Below are 19388 nucleotides of genomic sequence, written 5' to 3'. Positions count from 1 at the left end.
ATTAAACCCTCGTACAGTCCTACTCCCCTCCGCGTGGGAAACAACTGCCGAGTCTTCCCTGCCTCCGTGTCGTTCCCTTCCTAGGCCACGCCGTCGTCCACCGCCCTGGTGCTCTCGGCGCGGCCTGGTCAACGTGGTCAACGACCGACGTGCATCTGAAGTGGACTGCACGTGGAGAGGCCGACAGCTGGGTCCACGGCCGCACGCAAGGAAATGCGTCCTTATTACGCGCAAAATAATGATTCCTCCACCTGACATTAGGGACCCACCGAAAGGGCCTCTGTATTTCACGAAAAAAACGTTACCGCCGCTGACAGCTCGGACCCACCAGCTATATCTTCGCACGCAAGGAAGTGCCTCCTTATTATGCACAAAAAAAATGAATACTCCCCCTGCTAGTTGGGACCCAGCATGGTGGGAGGCTGACTTGTGGGCCTACTAAGTTGACTGGGCCGCGGGCCTTTGTCAACTTTAGTCAATATGAACGATTCTAGCTCCAGTGACCGTACGATGTCCATCCAACGGCCGTAGTGCTTCTTCAACCTCTGGTCTTCTTGCTCCAGCCGCCCAAAGCAACGCCGGTCGTGCCGCATGCTCCTGCCTCCCATGGCCGGCTGTGCTGCCGCGGAGGCCTCACCGCCCCTACTATTCCCACCGCTGGCCAGGCCCTGCGGCGACGGCAGCCTCACACCGCAGCCGAACTAGTGAACCCTCGAACTCCTCTCCGCGCGGGCTTCCACCGCCGCGTCTTCCCCGGCTCCCCGTCGTCCCCTTCCTAGGCCTCGCCGTCGTCCACCACCCTGGTGCTCTCGGCGCGTCATGGTCAACGTGGTCAAGGAATGACTTCCATCGGACATGGACTGTACGTGGAGAGGCTGACTGCTGGGTCCACGGCCGCAGCAAGGAAGTGCCTCCTTATTACGCGGAAAATAATGATTCCTCCACCTGACAGCTGGGACCCACCAGACGGGCCACTGTATTTCATGAAAAAACATTTCCCCATGACTGCTGGGACCCACCAGCTACATCTTCGCACGCAAGGAAGTGCGTCCGGGCAAAAAAACCGATTCACCCCCCTGACTGCTGGGACCCACCAGCTACATCTTCGCAGGCAAGGAAGTGACTGAGAGTCGGGACCCACCTGGTCGAAGCGTACGTAGCGTTGTCATTCTGGTCTCGAACGTGTACGTACATATATACTGGTGGATGTAGGGGCGCGCACGTGTCGTAGTAGAGGCGTACGTGTCGTAGTAGAGGCGCGCACGTAGCATGTACATGTACGTACAGCGGCCAGGGTACAAGAAAGAAAATACGGCCACGTATGTGTACATACGGGCGGGGTCTCGAACGCCTACTCGCTCATACGTATGGCCAGGGCTCGTGTACATGGCTGGGTCGGAACGGAGAAACATCGTCGTCGTCGTGTTCATGGGGAGGCAACGGAATGCGTCGTGTTCATGGGGAGGCAACGGAATGCGTCGTGTTCATCGGGAGGCAACGGAACACGTGGGAGCCAACTGGCTGGGTTGGAACGGAATGCGTGGTCGTGTTCATCGGGAGGGCTTGGACGGAACAGGCGATGGAAACGAGGCCTGGCGTACGGCACAACGGAGGAAACGGACCTCCTACGTTCGGAACGGGGTCCTGTTGATCGGGAGGGGTGTGGCGTACCGCAAAACGGAGGAACCGGACCTCCTATGGATGAAACGGAGGTCCTGTTGATCGGGAGGGGTGTGGCGTACCGCAAAACGGACGAAACGGACCTCCTACGGTCGAAACGGGGGTCCTATTGATCGGGAGGGGTGTGGCGTACCGTGAAACGGACGAAACGGACCTCCTACGGTCGAAACGGGGGTCCTGTTCATCGGGAGGGGTGTGGCGTACCGCAAAACGGGACTCCACGGGATACTGTTTATCTCCATCGTCGACCTCCTCCAGCCTCCACGGGCTACCGTCGACCTCCTCCAGCCTCCACGGGCTACCGTCGACCTCGTCCAGCCTCCACGAGCTCCTGTTCATCCAGCCTCCGCCGCGCGCTACTCCACCGACTACTGTTCAACCACCCCTCCACGGGCACCCCTCCACTGTCTACTGTTCATCTAGCCCTCCACACCACGGGGTCCTGTTCAACCACCCCTCCACGGGCACCCCTCCACCATCTACTGTTCATCCAGCCCTCCACCACACCACGGGGTCCTGTTCATCCAGAGGCAACGCCACCGCTCACTGTTCATCCAAACCTCCCCGCAACACTCACTGTTCGTCCCAGAGGCAGCATCGATCGGCTTCAGTTAGCAGCAATAGCGAAGGAATCGCTCGATCGGGTTCAGTTAACAGCCATCGATCGATCGCTCGGGTTCAGTAACACGTAGCCTGTAGTGCAATCGCTTGGGTTCAGTTAGAGCCCAACGCCTCGCTCGGGTTCAGTTAGAGCCAATGCCTCGCACACACGCGCGTACGTGTACAAGAGAAACACGCATCGTAATCGGGAACTCCCCGAAATTTTCCTCGCCCTCGCTTCTACCACGGTTTTTTCCGTCATGGACGGCCCAAAGAATGTCATGCAGCTGCGTCTCCGGCCCGCCCAGGACGAAAAGCCCATTTTCTGTCATGATTTTTTGTCATAGAAGTAGGAGCCCACCACATCTATGATGATACCGGGTTTTGTCACAATTATCGTCATAGAAGTGTCATATGTATGACAGAAAATAAATTGTTTGTCCCAAAATGTCACGAATGTGTCTTTTTTTTGTAGTGACATGATCAGTTTAACATGGATAACTCCAAGTTAAACTAGGGGCTAATGTCGGGGATATACCCCGCGGTATGACCCGGCCGGAAATATGACCCGGCTGGAGTTGGCGGTTTACTTGAGACCCGGCTGACACTTGGCGACTCACTGGCGACCCACCCTGACCTGGCGGTTTACAGGCAACCTGCCTGACCATTATGACTCACTGGTGACCCGGCGGGCGGGTCAGATGGATGACAAGGCCCAATGCCCAGAAGGCCGTCTCATGTTAATGGTGGGTCGGCTTAAGAGGAAAGGCATAAGGAGTTTTCCCTTACAAAGGAAGCAAGACTAGGATTCCACTTGTAATAGATAGTCCTAATCCTACTAGGACTCCACATGTAACCCGCCCCTCCAACTTATATAAGGAGGGACAGGGCACCCCAAGAGGGAGGAGAAAATAATCGCTAAGGCTAGACACAACTAAAGGGGAGCCGGCTTATACGGCGACTCCCTCATGAGCATAATGAGACCTAGCCTCAAACAACATGTAGGGCTATTACCGGATGATGTTTCCTAGGGCCTGAAGCTGTCTAAATCCTTGTCTTGTGTTGCGTCTCTCGATTCCGTTCAACTCCTCTCAAGCTACTACAAAGATGCGTTGGCCTCACGACTAAGTCCTCACCCTAGGACATCTGCCGTGACAATTCCATGACACGCCGCCTCACAATGTTGGCCACCGTCTCGCACAAGACACCGTTGACCCTCTCCTCCGGCGCGGCCGAGGCAGCCACGTACAGCTCCCAGCTCAGTGCTAGCTGTGGACCTGACCCTCACCGGGCAATGTGACCGACCCCGGGAAGTGGTGCCGGCAAATCACACCAAGGACCTGGTTGGGCCTGCGAACACCATCAGCGTGTTTCCAACCCCTATAGTATGACAAGGCCAACACATTAGATATTAATTTGAACATACATGAAGGACAAAGGTTAAAAAAGAGTAAATGCACTTACTTCTCCCTGTTAGGCTGAATCAACCCCCTCTGATCGCGGGTCGCCGGCACGGCCGGGAGCTTCGTACCACCATGCTGGTAACCTTCTTGCCCTGCTCAACCCGCTCGCCCACGCTAAAACTATCGTCAGACCAGGTCTCCTCGCCATCAGCATGGCCACTAGTCTCCGGAGTCAAGTGGGACAAAGACTATGGGACCAGAGTCTCGTGGGACAAAGACTCTGGGGCCCGAGTCTCATGGGACGAAGGCTCGACGACCCGAGGCTCGTGGACCGGAGTCCGAGACGGCTCCGAGTCTGACGGGTCCACCTGAGAAGGAGCACTCCGGTGGTCCGGAGAATCAACTGGGGGTGGCGGCGAGGAAGGCACAGCAGCCTTCCTACCTCTTCCGCCGCCACGTCCACCTCTAGCTGCACCCCTCTCATCTTCCCCCGACCTCTCCCGGCCGAAGAAGAAGTGCCTGCCAGTGTCTGCATGCTGTCTACCAGCGCTCTCCGAAGGCGCAGGGGTGGAATAACGGCACCCCTCCCAGCACCCGCCGAGGAAGAAGGAGGCTCGGAGCGCTCTCGACCCGCGCCCACCATCTATCAACACCTACAATGACAAAGAGTAAACGAAATTAGTACAACATAAACATAAAAAAATTGGTGGGTGAAAACAACACCTAAAAAAATTAACTAACTAATTAAGTAATTAACCTAAAAAATAACTAACTAACAAATTAAACGCTTTTTCTTAAGGCCAGAAATGGTCTTTAATAGGTTAAAATTATTTTAGTGTTTCCAAAATATTTGAGAAAATTTAGGGAAGCTCATTGGACATATATTGTCCATATATAAGAGTTTCAACACACAGTCATGTTCAAAATATTGGTCAAATCCGTCAAAAACCTTTTTCTGATATTTCAAGCTTTTGGGATATTTATAAAGGAAATATTGTCTATAAATTCTAAGAAAATTCTACCATGTAAAAATGCCATGTTTGGTTATCTTGCCAAGTATCATCTCTTGGAGAACAAAATGACATCACCAAAACCCCTCAAAACCATTTATGTCTATTGCCAAACATGTCCAAATGCTCTCATGGCAAGGAGTTTTCATTTATTTGCCAAAAACATCATCAAACACCTTCTGTAATATTACCAAAACCACTGTTTTTACCCCTTCCACTGTTCTAACTGAGTATTTGCATAGACAAGCTACAAAAGAGGGCAAGAGAATTGTTATCATCACATGCATTGCACATTGGATCTCTTTTTCCCGCTACAAGTTCCAATGCATGGATAAGATGCTTAACAGCACATACAAAGCAAGTAAGAATCCAACCCATGGCCTTGCTATTCCTACCAACCCCGTAAATTTGGGAAAGAGATAGAGTATACTCCTAGCTGAACAAGGTAAACAAGACCGGCGCAGTTCGGAAGCCATAGCATGCAAGAGGATGAAGTGAAGTGGTCGATGGCGTGGGGACTAGGGAGAGCATAAAGAGTCACACTTTTCAGCTGCCAAATTAACAATGGTACTACTATCAACCTCTCCATGGCTTCAAGTACTTACTACAAATGATGTTTTGCCTAAAACAAATTACTCCAAAGAAGAAACTAACAGCATCAGCCACTTTGAAAAACCACGGAACATGGTTTGCAGCATCAGCCACTTTGAACTGTATATGATTTGAACATGGTTTGCAGCATCAGCCACGAAAAAATTACCCACGAAACATGGTGATTGGTTTTCCTTTAATTTTCTTTCCAACTTCTACTATCAAAAGACTTGGAAGTTAGTTGTGGCATTGGTTAACAGAACTAACCTAACTAACCTACAAACTCATTAACCTAACTAACCTAGAAAATCAAACTAACCTAGAAAATCAAACTAACCTAACGAACAGTACTACCTAACCTAATTAGTAGCAGTAGAAAAAAAGAGAAACTAACAATACTAGCTAACCTAATTACTAGGAGTAGAAAAAAAAGAAAAAAAACAGGGGAGCTCACCAGAGTGGGTTGGCGGGGTGTCGGGGCGGCTAGGGCGTTGGGACGGCGGGGCGCCTGGCCGGCGGGGGCGGCGGGGCGGCGAGGGCGTCGGGGTGGCGCGGGCGGCGAGGGCGTCGGGGTGGCGCGAGAGGCGAGGGCGTCGGGGAGGCCGGGCGGCGAGGGCATCGGGGTGGCGCGGACGACGAGGGCGTCGGGGTGGCGCGGGCGTCGGGGCAGCGGGGCGGCGGGAGGGGGGGGGTCGGGGGCATCGGGGTGGCGCCGGTGAGGTGGGGGGAGAGAGAGGGGGGGTGGGGAGTGGGGCCGACCATTTTTTTAGTTAGGTTTAATTTCTTTGCCGTCTGCTAGCAGATGGCAAAGAGCGTAGCTAGGGGTGGGGCCGCAGGAAACGGTCGTTCGGTTGTTATTCTCTTTGCCGTCTGGTCCCGGACGGCAAAGAAGTTTTGCCGTCAGCTAGCGGACGTCAAAGAAAGTGGCTGTTAGGTGGTTCTCACTAGTGGGCCACCCTCCCTCTTTGCCGTCTGCTAGCAGACGACAAAGCTTCTATGTCGTCCGCTAGCAGACGGCAAACACGAACTTTGTCGTCCGCTCTTTCTTTGTCGTCAGCTTTCTGTATGCTAATGGCAAAGACCTTCTTTGCCATCAGCTAGCAGACGGCAAAGAGCTGGCTGACGGCAAAGATCATGATTCAAGTAGTGTATGATTGTGTTTTAGTGTTTTAATTAGTGTTTGTGCCAAGTAAGACCTTTGGAATAATTTGGAAGATTGTTGATTTGATTTTGTGAAAAAACAAAAACTTTTGCGTGGAGTAGAAAAATTGTTAAAATTCACTGGAACGTGATAAAATTTTGCATTTTTTACACTTTATTGATATACAAATTTCCCACGTTGTCCTCATTTTTCAGAATTTTTGGAGTTACAAAGTTTGGATAAAGTCTAGATTACTACAAACTGTTCTGTTTTTGACAGATTCTGTTTTCCTTCTGTTGTTTGCTTATTTCGATGAATCTATGGGTTGTATCGGGGGTATGAACCATGGTGAAGTTAGAGTACAGTAGATATAATGCAAATATAAAATTGGAATGAGTTCTCAATAGTACCTTAAAGTGGTGGTTTGATTTATTATTCTAACGGATCTCACGAGTTTTCTGTTGAGTTTTGTGTTGTGAAGTTTTCAAGTTTTGGGTGAAGTTTTGATGGACTAAGGAATAAGGAGTGGCAAGAGCCTAAACTTGGGGATGCCCATGGCACCCCGAGGTAATATTCAAGGACAACCAAGCATCTAAGATTGGGGATGCCCCGGAGGGCATCCCCTCTTTTGTCTACAATCCATCTGTAAATTACTTGAGGCTATATTTTTATTCACCACATGTAATGTGTTTTGCTTGGAGCGTCTTGTATTATATGAGTCTTTGATTTATTTTTTTAGTTTGCCACAATAATCCTTGCTGGACACACCTTTTGAGAGGGACACACATTAATCGTGAATTTTTTAGAGTACTCTATGTGCTTCACTTATATTTTATTTTGAGCTAGGTAGTTGCTCTAGTGCTTCACTTATATCTTTTTAGAGCACGACGGTGGTTATATTTTAAAGAAATTGGAGAACTCTCATGATTCACTTATATTATTTTGAGAGTCTTATAAATAGTATGGCAATTTACTTGGGTTATGAATTTAGTCCTAATATGATGGGTAGTCAAGAGGGATATAATAAAAACTTGCATGAAGATCATTGAATATATCAAAAGTTTGATTCCTTGCATTTGTTTTGAGATATAAAGATGGTAATATTAGAGTCATGCTTGTGAGTAAATGTGGTTTAGTAAGAATATTTGTGGCTTTGCATGGTCATATAGTTGACATAGTATTTGTGGCTTGGCCACCGTTCATATTTTTTATACATGTCACGCTAGAACATTGCATGAGGCATTCATATAGAGTCATATCTTTGTTCTAGTACCGACTTGTAATTCTTGAGTTGTAAGTAAATAAAAGTGTGATTCATCATTATTAGAGCATTGTCCCATGTGAGGAAAGGATGATGGAGACTATGATTCCCTCACAAGTTGGGATGAGACACCGGACGAGAATAAAAAAGAGCCCAAAGAGCCCAAAATATAAAAAGAGGCTAAAGAGCCCAAAATAAAAATAGATCCCAAAGAGCCCAAAAAGAAAAAAAATGAGAGAAAAAGAGAGAAGGGACAATGTTACTATCCTTTTCCACACTTGTGCTTCAAAGTAGCACTATGTTCTTCATGATAGAGAGTCTCCTATTTTGTCACTTTCATATATTACTTGTGGTAATTTTTCATTATAGAACTTGGCTTGTATATTCCAATGATGGGCTTCCTCAAATTGCCCTAGGTCTTCATGAGCAAGCAAGTTGGATGCACACCCACTTAGTTTTCTTTTGAGCTTTCATACACTTATAGCTCTAGTTCATCCATTGCATGGCAATCCATTTTGCATCCTTGCTGATACACTGGTACCGTAAGGTGCTATACAAACGGTTTTTAACCCCTTTCCGCGATGGCATTTGGAAGTGTCGCCTAGTGAGTGACTGCGATAGGGGGGGGGGTCCTTCCCACACGACCCAGAAACCGTCGGAGATAGGCGAGCGGCTACTGATAATCGCCATAGAATAAACGTATGAGAAGTCGCCCAGTCCCACACGTTACATCTCGATGTTACGTTTCTGATCAAAGAGACATCCCAAACGATTTCGCCATTATAGTCATGTGAAAAAGGTGGACAATAACATTTAATCTACCGATATGTTTGTGATAGGTAGGTTATCACACATGATTCAAGAATGTAAAATGTGTGCGGTGCCTCTACTAACGCCAACATGCCCATCTTCATATTGTGTGTGATTGGCATTCCTATCACACACACACACTGATTTGAAACGTTTGTTGTATTACCATGAATCACACACGCATATGAGACGAAACCGTTTGTGTGTCCATCGGGCATCACAAACGTCTCACGTCAAAGAAACACATGTTCTCTATTTTCATCGCACACACTGTTTTCTTTCTAACCGTGTGCACATTATTTTATTCGCTCCTGTATAATTTTATTTTTCCCTGTAATTTATTATTCGAATTGGAAATTTTGAAATATGAAATGTGGAATTCAAATTCTCAGCACAATGGTTCAACAATGAATTGATAAATAAAATTGTTAGTACAATATGTTTAGTAATTACAAGATTAGACAACAATTAACTATGATGAACCACAATATTTAGAGGCGGTAAAGGTGAAGAGACAAGTGTAAATCATTTTGATTGCCGATGGTGTTGAAGAAGCGGAATGCCCATAATGTGCCTTCCTGCATGCCATAGGCATGAACAAATTTTGTCCAACCCCTTGTGACGATCACCCGCCCATCCTTCATCGCCTTCAGGAAGACTTCTAGAGCATTATCATGGTAGCATGAATTGTATACTTTAACCTTAGTTGCCTCCACTCCGGTCATGTAGTTTGCAAGGTTATAATTAGTAAATAGCTTAGGAAACCACTAAAAAGAGAATCATTTCAGATACTGAGGTCTAATAGAGTAACTTGTTGTGGGCAGGGGGAAAAGGCAACACATTAATTACCATCCTAAATTTCACTGTTGTCTTGGACAAAGTGCAAATAAAAGAGCTTAATTCCCATCACCTGTTTCTTTCGCCTAACAATCTTTCTTAGTTTCCTCACTTGACCTTGTTCATGAATATCTCATTGCCCCATACGCAAAAGGGATCCAAGCGTGGATCGGTGCCGCTCATATATGTACCTACAAGCAACTAGTAAATGTTAGAAGCTAAACTGAGATTGCACAAATGATGTAAAATACAACTACCTACGTTCCTAAGTACAAGTATTTTTAGAGATTTCAATATGAACTACATACAGATGTATATAGAATTATAGATATAGTTTAGATTAGAATCTAGATTCACTCATTTTGCTCCTTATGTAGTCTATATTGGAATCTCTAAAAATGCTTATATTTAGGAACAGATGGTGTATAAGCCATGGGATGCAGCTAACCTCGACAGCAAACAACAGCATCTCCCGTTATGGCCCTGCGTAAGTACATGGAAAGGCATGTTAAGTACAACAGGATTAGCATCCACCAAAAATAGCAAATGGTAATAAAACAGCAGCATCTGTAGTGATATCTTCATTGCGAAAGAGTAGCACAGTAGCAAATGGACGGATTAAAAATGAATACAACTATTAATTGCAACAGGCTTAACAGCATCATAAGTCATGTTTTGTATGTTTGTAGCCATTGAAATACAACTGTTTAAAAACGTATACAACTATTAATTGCAACAAGCTTAATAGCCATTGAAACCGATACTGATAAAAATGCAATTGGCAGAGTTAAACATGACAAGGCAGGTGCTGCCAGAGCAGAGAATGGCCCAGTTGTCTATAGAAAGGTAGGGAAATAGCTAAAACATGTTCGACATGTTTACTACAACATGCTTAATACATGGACCGTACAAAAAATAGCCATTAATTGCAACTGGTATTGGTAAGATTGAACTAGTGAGTTCATACTTGGTAAGTCCTGAGTGGTAGTTGCTGGGGCACTTCATCTTGGCCAGAGCCCGCCCAAAGTCAGCGGCGGTGGAGGCGAGCTCTTCCTCTGGGTCAAAGCATGGATCAGTGCCACCGACATGTGTACCTACAAGAAGCAAGTAAATGTTAGAAGCCAAACTGCATTGCACAAATGACGTAAAATACTGTAAGACATGGGATGCAGCTAACCTTGACGACAAACAACAGCATCGCCGGTTATGGCCCTATGTAAGTACATGGAAAGGGATGTTAAGTACAACAGGGTTAGCTTCCTGCAAAAATAGCAAATGTGCAACATCTCTAGTATATCTTCATTGCGGAGAGTAGCACGGTAGTAAAGGGACAAATTAAAAAATGGATACAACTGTTAATTGCAACAGGCTTAACAGCATCCTAAGTCATGTTTTGTAAGTTTGTAGCCATTGAAATACAATTGTTTAAAAATGGATACAACTGTTAATTGCAACAGGCTTAATAGCCATTCAAACCGGTACTGATAAATGTGCAATTGGCAGAGTTAAACATCACAAGGCAGGTGCTTCCAGAGCAGAGAATGGCCCGGTTGTCTATAAAAAGGTAAGGAAAATAGCTAAAACATGTTAGGCATGTTTACTATAACATGCTTAATACATCGACCGTACAAAACATAACCATTAAGTGCAACTGGTATTGGTCAGATTGAACTGGTGAGTACATACTTGGTAAGTCCCGAGAGGTAGTTGCTGGGGAACTTCATCTTGGCCAAAGCGCGCCCAAAGTCAGCGGCGGCGGAGTCGAGCTGTTCCTCCGGGTCGAAGCGTCACTACTGCAGGATCCTGCTAACGCGACACTACGATTAGAGACCCTTCGACGAAACTGTGTGCGATGCCATAATCGCAAACAGTGGTGTAAAAAACCGTCAAAAAGGTGCAAAACGTTTGCGATGGAGGATGCATCAAACACGGTTCAGATTTTAGTTGCGTGTGCAATGCAGGGCATACAGTTCAGCTCAATTAACTGTCTGTGATGAGGAGGAACAAAAGAACGGGCAGCCATATGAAGGTGTGTGCGATATAGAGCATACGGTTCACTCGGATGAACTATTTGTGATTAGGCAACACAAAAGAAACAGTCAACCAGATCGAGGTGTGTGCGATATACGGCATGCGGTTCACTCGGATGAACTGTTTGTGTTGAGACTTGAGAACAGAAACGGTTCAAGTTAACAAGATGTGTGTGATACGCGGCAAATAGGTCTGTAATCGGAAACGTGTGCGAAGACCGATAACAACACAGACGATTACTGCTAACAAGCCGTGTGTGTTGCGCGATGGGATTGCATACAGAACAACAACATTATATACACACTTATAAGGACATGGTTGCATAACCAAATTAAACATCCACTTACATAGGTGGCTACTACAACCATGGCATTTGCACACACCAAAGTAAACTATTACATGCATAATTACATAGGTGGCTACTACACACATGAAATTTCCACACACCAATAAAGTAAACTATATATTACATGCATGATTAACTAGCATAAACGATCATCTGATCATCATCTACTTCTTATGACGCTTGCTCTGCTTGTGGCTCGATCTGGGCTTGTCGATTTGGGTAACAAGGCACTTCCTCATGTCAACGATCCGCCTGTGCATCTCGTAGCATGTGTAAATGCTCTTGGCCGCGAACCTGAGGTGAGGTTCAACCATTTGCCGCATCCAGGCCCTGTGCCAGGATACGGGACTTGTTCTCTGGGCATCCTGCTTCATCTTTCCATAGTAGGGGTCGATGATGGCCGAGGCGAGTTCGACCAGGGAGTCCTTCTTTGTGCTGCCCCAGACCATATAGTGGTCACGGATTTCGACAAGGTTCTTGCAGGCCAAGCCTGTAACACTGAGCGCTTTTACATCGTTGGTGGTTTCCACCATGGCGAACTTGTAGTCGGTGCTATTGACAAACCTGTTGAAACGGTCGCAAGGCTCTGTGGCCATGCAGTAGTGGTAGATGAGGACATGATGGCGCACACACAACTGGGCGACGACAACCTTCTGATCTATGCCGGGATGACCGGCGGTGTACTGGAGGTCGATGCCGACCACCTTCTACTTGTCTTGAGCAAGCAACTGCTCAACGCTGTTGATGTAGTTGTCCACCACGGCCGAGTCGATGGTGTAGACCACCAAGAGATCCATCTCCCTCGCATGGGTCTCCACTCTATGCTCGCCGAACTCCATTGGAGCGCCGCTAGACATCCCCTCTCTATGTGTCATCGTGGGTGTGCTTGTTGTGTTGTGGGGCGCGATCGAAAGGTTGAAGAGACTAAGGTCATAATGGCCGCGGGAAGTAAAGGGGAAGCCGGACGACCAGGAATATCGGCAGGCCCTGATGGCAGTTCTAATTTGCAGCGCGTAACTCCATCGTGCCGCACGTAACTGCATCGCGTGGCAACGCGCGCGGCGCAACCGCATGCATATGGGTCCCCCGACGTGATCGTGCGCACGCCCAACCGCTGGTAGAGCGCGCGCGGAGGGACGCGAGCAGAGCGCTCCGCGATCGCCTCAACGGCGAGCAACCATATATATATATGTGCATATAGCAGTTGAACACGCAAGGAAAAGGTGTCCAAAAGGCCAGCGCACCAACGGATGTGAGCAGAGCGCGCCGCGACGCCTAACAGCGAGTGTAGCGTGCTGCGGCGCCTAACGGCGAGCAAAGGCCGGCACAGTGATAGGTGGCAAATAAGACGAACTGTGCGAGCAATGTCGGAGACATCAAGCACGAATCAGATTAGAGTTGCGTGTGCGATACGTGGCATACAGTTGATCCATCCGAGCTTTTTGTGATGGAATAAGCCGTGTGTGTTGCAGGCAAACGCTTGCTGGTATATAACCTTAAATTTAACCAAAAAGTGTTAATGCATGTTACAAACACTACAAGAAAAGACACATCCATGACATTTTGGGCCGAACGAATTTTTTTCTGCCATACTTATGACACTTCTATGACAATAATTGTGACAAAACCCCGTATCATCATAGATGTGGTGGGCTCCTACTTCTATGACAAAAAATCATGACAGAAAATGGGCTTTTCGTCCTGGGCGGGCCGGAGACGCAGCTACATGACATTCTTTGGGCCGTCCATGACGGGAAAAACCATGGTAGAAGCAAGGGCGAGGAAAATATCGGGGAGTTCCCTGTTACGGTGGCTGGTCGGGGGCCGAGCGATGCGCGTTTCTCTCGTACGTACGCACGTGTGTGCGAGGCGTTGCGCTCTAACTAAACCCGAGCGAGGCGTTGGGCTCTAACTGAACCTGAGCGCTTGCACAGCAGGCTACGCGTTACTGAACCTGAGCGATCGATCGATCCCTTGCTGTTAACTGAACCTGAGTGATTCCTTCGCTACTGCTGCTAACTGAAGCCGATCGAACACTGCTGCCTCCTTCCCTTGATGAACAGTGAGCGTTGTTGGGGGTTTGGATGAACAGTTCCCGGTGGGGGTTGGATGAACAGGACCCCATGGTAGTAGAGGTCGTTGCCGCTGGATGAACAGTACCCCGATCGATCAAGGCGGTGGATGAACAGGACCCCGTGGAGGGCTGGATGAACAGGACCCCATGGAGGGCTAGTTGAACAGTAGTCGGTGGAGGGCTGGTTGAACAGTAGCCGGTGGAGGGCTGGATGAACAGTCGCCCGTGGAGGGTGGTTGAACAGGACCCCAGTGGAGAGGGGTGGTTGAACAGGACCCCTGTGGAGAGGGCTGGTTGAACAGTAGCCGGGGGAGGAGCGCGCGGTGGACGCTGCATGAACAGGAGCCCGTGGATGAACAGTCGTAGGTGGAGGCTGGAGGAGGTCGACGGTGGCTGAATAGGAGCCCGTGGAGGCTGGAGGAGGTCGATGGTGGAGATGAATAGTATCCCGTGGAGTCCCGTTTTGCGATACGCCACACCCCTCCCGATGAACAGGACCCCCGTTTCGACCGTAGAGCTCCAACACAAGTCCGTTTCCTCCGTTTTGTGGTACGCCACACCCCTCCCGATCAGCAGGACCCCGTTTCGACCGTAGGAGGTCCGTTTCCTCTGTTTTGCGGTACGCTAGACCCCTCCCGGTGAACAGGATCCCGTTTCCACTGTGGCCGGTCGAACACAAGGCCGTTTCCTCCGTTCTGCGGCACGCCAGGCCTCGTTTCCATCGCCTGTTCCGTCCAAGCCGGTTGGCTCCCGATGAACAGCACGCGTTCCGTTGCCTCCCGATGAACACGACGCATTCCGTTGCCTCCCCATGAACACGACGACAATGCAGTTTCTCCGTTCCGACCCAGCCACAACCATGTACACGAGCCCTGGCCGTACGTATGCGTGAGTAGGCGCTCGAGACCCCGCCCATATGTACGTACGTGGCGGTATTTACTTTCTTGCACCCTGGCCGCTATACGTACGTGTACATGCTACGTGCGCGCCTCCACTACCACACGTGCACGCCTCTACATCGACCAATATGTACGTACATGTTCGCGACCAGAATGACAACGCTAAGTATGCTTCAACCGGGTGGGTCCTGACTATCAGGCACTTCCTTGCGTGCGACGATGTAGCTGGTGGGTCCCAACAATCAGGGGGAAATGTTTTTTTTCATGAAATATGGTGGCCCGTCCGATGGGTCCCTGCTGTCAGGTGGAGGAATAATTATTTTGCGCGTAATAAGGAGGCACTTCCTTGCTGCGGCCGTGGACCCAGCTGTCAGCCTCTCCACGTACAGTACTCTTCCGATGGAAGTCGTTCCTTGACCACGTTGACCACGCTGCGGCGAGAGCACCAGGGCGGTGGACGACGGTGAGGCCTAGGAAGGGGACGACGTGGAGCCGGGGAAGACGCGGCAGTGGATGCCCACGCAGAGAGGAGTACGAGCGTTCACTGGTTCGGCTGCGTTGTGAGGCTGCCGTCGCCGCAGGGCCTGGCCAGCGGTGGGAGTAGTAGGGGGAGGTGAGGCCTCCACGGCATCACAGCCGGCCACGGGAAGCAGGAGCATGCGGCACGACCGGCGCTGGTTTGGGCAGCTAGAGCAACAAGACCAGAGGTTGAAGAAGCACTACCACCATTTGATGGACATCGTACGGTCACTGGAGCTAGAATCGTTCATATTGACTAAGTTGACAAAACCCCCCATCCCCGTCAACATAGTAGGCCCACAAGTCAGCCTCCCACTATGGTGGGTCCTAGCTAGCAAGGGGTATTCATTTTTTGTGCGTAATAAGGAGGCACTTCCTTCCGTGCGAAGATATAGCTGGTGGGTCCGACCTGTCAGCGTGGGGAACGTTTTTTTGCAAAATACAGAGGCCCTTCCGGTGGGTCCTAGCTGTCAGGTGGAGGAATCATTATTTTGCGTGTAATAAGGAGGCATTTCCTTGCGTGCGGCCATGGACCCAGCTGTCAGCCTCTCCACGCACAGTCTACTTCCGATGGATGTCGTTCGTTGACCATGTTGACTACTCCGCGCCGAGCACATCCAAGGTGGTGGACGACGGCGAGGCCCCGGACAGCAATGAGCTGGATATGGGAAGACGTAGGAGTAGAGTCGCAGACGGAGAGGTGTACGAGGGTTAACTAGTTCTAAGCAGGAGTGTGGAGGGGTGGAGGGATGGCCTGGCCAACGGTGGGGTAGCGCTTCACAGCGAAGCGTGCTAAGCAGAGCTGCTAGCAGCAGGAGGCGGGAGCAGGTGGTCCCGGCGGCGCTGGAGGAAGAAGACAAGAGATTGAAGATGGATGCCGGTCATTGGATGTAAATCCAACGGCTAACGATGTCAGAATCATTTGTTGACTAAGTTGACAACGACTTGCCTTGGCTTCAACCTATTGGCCCAGATTTCAGCCTCCAAAAATGTGGCACGTATTCAACCCATTTTTTCGGAATTTACAGTCAATTTGATCTTTCTTTTTTTAGAATTACAGTCCATTTGCTGGGCTGGGTGAACAAATAATGTAGCGTCCATGCGGCCCATTTATTTTTCTCCTAAAAAATTACATGCCATTTGCACTTTCTCGAAATACACGATTTTGCTGGGCTGATTCTAATTATAATGTTGGGTTGGGCGCAGCAATGTTATCAAAATATAAACAGGGGCTGAACATTTTGTTATAAATATATTTAAATAATAAGTGATTTATTATTACATTGGTACTTAAATCTTACCAAGCTTTTGTACACAATCACCAAGATTTTCGTTGCCAAAAAATCCAGTATTTTATTGTTAAGAAATTATTTTTATAAGTTAATAAGATGTGGGATATTGTTTTCTTACATATGTAAGTATCTGTTAAATATATGATGACAATAACAATAATATATAATAACATATAAAATAATTTAAATATATATAATATAGTTAGAAGGGAAACAAAAGTTGGACCATGCGTTCCTATTCTTATATAGAAAAATAGAACATACCTCTGTGTTTTCTTTAAAAAAATACATAAATTGGGCTGTCGATGTTTCAGGAAAAATGAAACCTCGGATGGGAGGTCCATAGGCCGGTCGATACATGACGGCCCTAAAAAAAATACAAACTGGCATGTCGTGGGCTGCGCATGTTAAAAAAGAAAGCCTAGACGGGGCAACCGAAAACCCAGCGGATACTTGCTGCCCCAGTGATATGATACTACCCGCCAGCTCGACAACTTCGTTGTGAATTTATCTCCTACATTGAAGCACCTAAAAGAAATGTAACTATGTTGACAAACCCGTGGGCCCCAACGTCAGTATAGCATTAGGAGGAAGTTTCTTTCGATGTGACACATGCTTGCGTACGGCCATAGACTTGGTGGGTCCCGACTGTCCGCCTCTCCATGTAGAGTCCTCTCCAGATTCCGCTCGTTTGTTCAGCTTGTTCACAATGGCAGACAGTGGCGCCGCGGCGAGCGCACAAAGGCGCAGGAGGTGATCGGACCACCCAAGGCAGTGCCTTATTTGTAACGAAAGTAGTGAACTAGCCCAGTGGCCAAGTGACACTACCCGACAGCTGTTCCTCCCGGGTTCGATTCCACCTGATGCAGGGAAAATATCTCCAATTTTTTTGCCTCTGCCATTATTGACATGTGGGTCCCCATTGTCATCTACGCACACCACGTCCAACACTTTCCAAAACTTTGTCCCTCGTTTTCTCTGTTTTTCGCACACTCGACATTGTGTGGGCATTTTGAAAATAGCATATCTTTTTGACTGTGCATCATATGAAGATGTCACTACAGGAATCGGCTATTTTGCCATCTGCCACGGCGGACGGCAAAGGCATGAACGGGGGACGACAAAGACCTTTGCCGTCAGCCGCGGACGGCAAAAGGCTCCGGCAAAGTAGGCTACGGTAAAGAGCTACTTTGCCGTCTGCTTCCTGGCGGCTGACGGCAAAGGCCCTTTGCCGTCTGCCACGGACGACAAAGAGAGCGGACGGCAATAATTGTGTTGTCAAAGGAAATAGCCGCCTCCTTGCTTTGCGAGAAGCTCATACTCTTCGACAGAATCCTTTTGGATCACCGCTCCATACGAGAATAAGGCGACGTATCGACTGTATGAAATATCCAGGAATAAGAGCAGTTCAAAGGAAATAGAAGTTGCGAAACTATGTACCGAGAACTTACTAGATGTACGGCCGCACTTCTATCAGGTTGTTGAAGATATACAACGAAATGGTCCGCCATTGTTCGTTATCCAAAGATACTGGATTTGAAACACTGGCTGGTGCGAGATTCCCTTTGAATAGGCTGAGGTTGGATCCACCCTTTTTAGGGTCGTCAGCATTGTACCGAGGCTTCGGATTATGCAAATGACGATTTTTGGCTTTGTAGTGTGCTGTCACGAAGTTTGCCGCCTCCTCAGTGATGAATGCCTCAGCCATCGATGCTTCAATTCTACGTTTATTTTTACATTTTTGTCGAAGCGTCTTCTGCATCCTCTCAGTTGGGTAGCACCAACGATTTTGCACGCCCCCCCCCCCCCAATCTTGCCTCGGTCGGGAGATGCAAAATCAAATGTTGCATTGGATTAAAGAAGCCCGGTGGAAAGATCTTCTCTAACTTGCAGATCAACTCCGGCGCCAACTCTTCCATTTCTTCTAGCACGGCAGGCGATAGTTCTTTCGCACAAAGAACACGGAAGAAATAGCTGAGTTCTGCCAGTACTAGCCATTCATCCTCATGGATGAAGCCACGCAACATCACCGGCATGACCCGCTCAATCCATATGTGCCAATCATGACTCTTGAGACCAAATATCTTCAATTTATCAAGACTGGCTCCCCTCTGTAGATTCGCTGCATACCCATCGGGGAACATCAACTGCATTTTCACCCACAAGATAATTTCCCTCATAGCTGGCCTTCCAAGATTGAACCATGCCTTTGGCTTCGTCCAGTTCTGCTTTCCTTACGGTTCTTTCATGTTTTGTAACGACCTATCACATAGCGCCTCCAGATCAACTCTAGCCTTAGTATTATCCTTTGACTTCCCATCGATGCCGAACAATGTAGAAAAAAGTGCCTCGGCGATATTCTTCTCAGTGTGCATCACGTCGATGTTGTGTGGGCAAAGGAGGTCTTTGAAGTAAGGCAGATCCCATAAGCATGTTTTGTGAGTCCAGGCGTGCTTAGAATTATGCCCCTTGAAGTACCCTGGACGCTCTGGATCTGGCTTGAGAGCGTTTAACTAATCCAGGGTCTGTTGGCCTGTCAATGCAGGTGGTGCAAAGTTTTTGACAACTCTACCTCTGATGAAGTTCTTCTTGTCTTTCCTGAACTTATGGCGAGGATTCAGGAACTGTCTATGCATGTCGAAGCAAGAAAACTTGCGACCGGCCTGAAGCCAACGAAACTCAAGAGCTCCCTTGCATGTGGGGCACGGGAACCTTCCATGCACACACCAGCCAACGAATAGCGCATACGCCGGCAAGTCATGCGTCGAGTACATGTACCAGACACGCATTATGAAGTTCCGTTTGCTATAGGCGTCGTATGTCTTGAACCCATTATCCCAGGCTTCTTGCAATTCATCCTTAAGCGGCTGCATGTACACATTCATATTTTTCCC

This window comes from Aegilops tauschii, chromosome 4 (assembly GCF_002575655.3).
Source record: "Aegilops tauschii subsp. strangulata cultivar AL8/78 chromosome 4, Aet v6.0, whole genome shotgun sequence".
Lineage (NCBI taxonomy): Eukaryota > Viridiplantae > Streptophyta > Magnoliopsida > Poales > Poaceae > Aegilops > Aegilops tauschii.
This window is presented reverse-complemented; position numbering follows the sequence as displayed.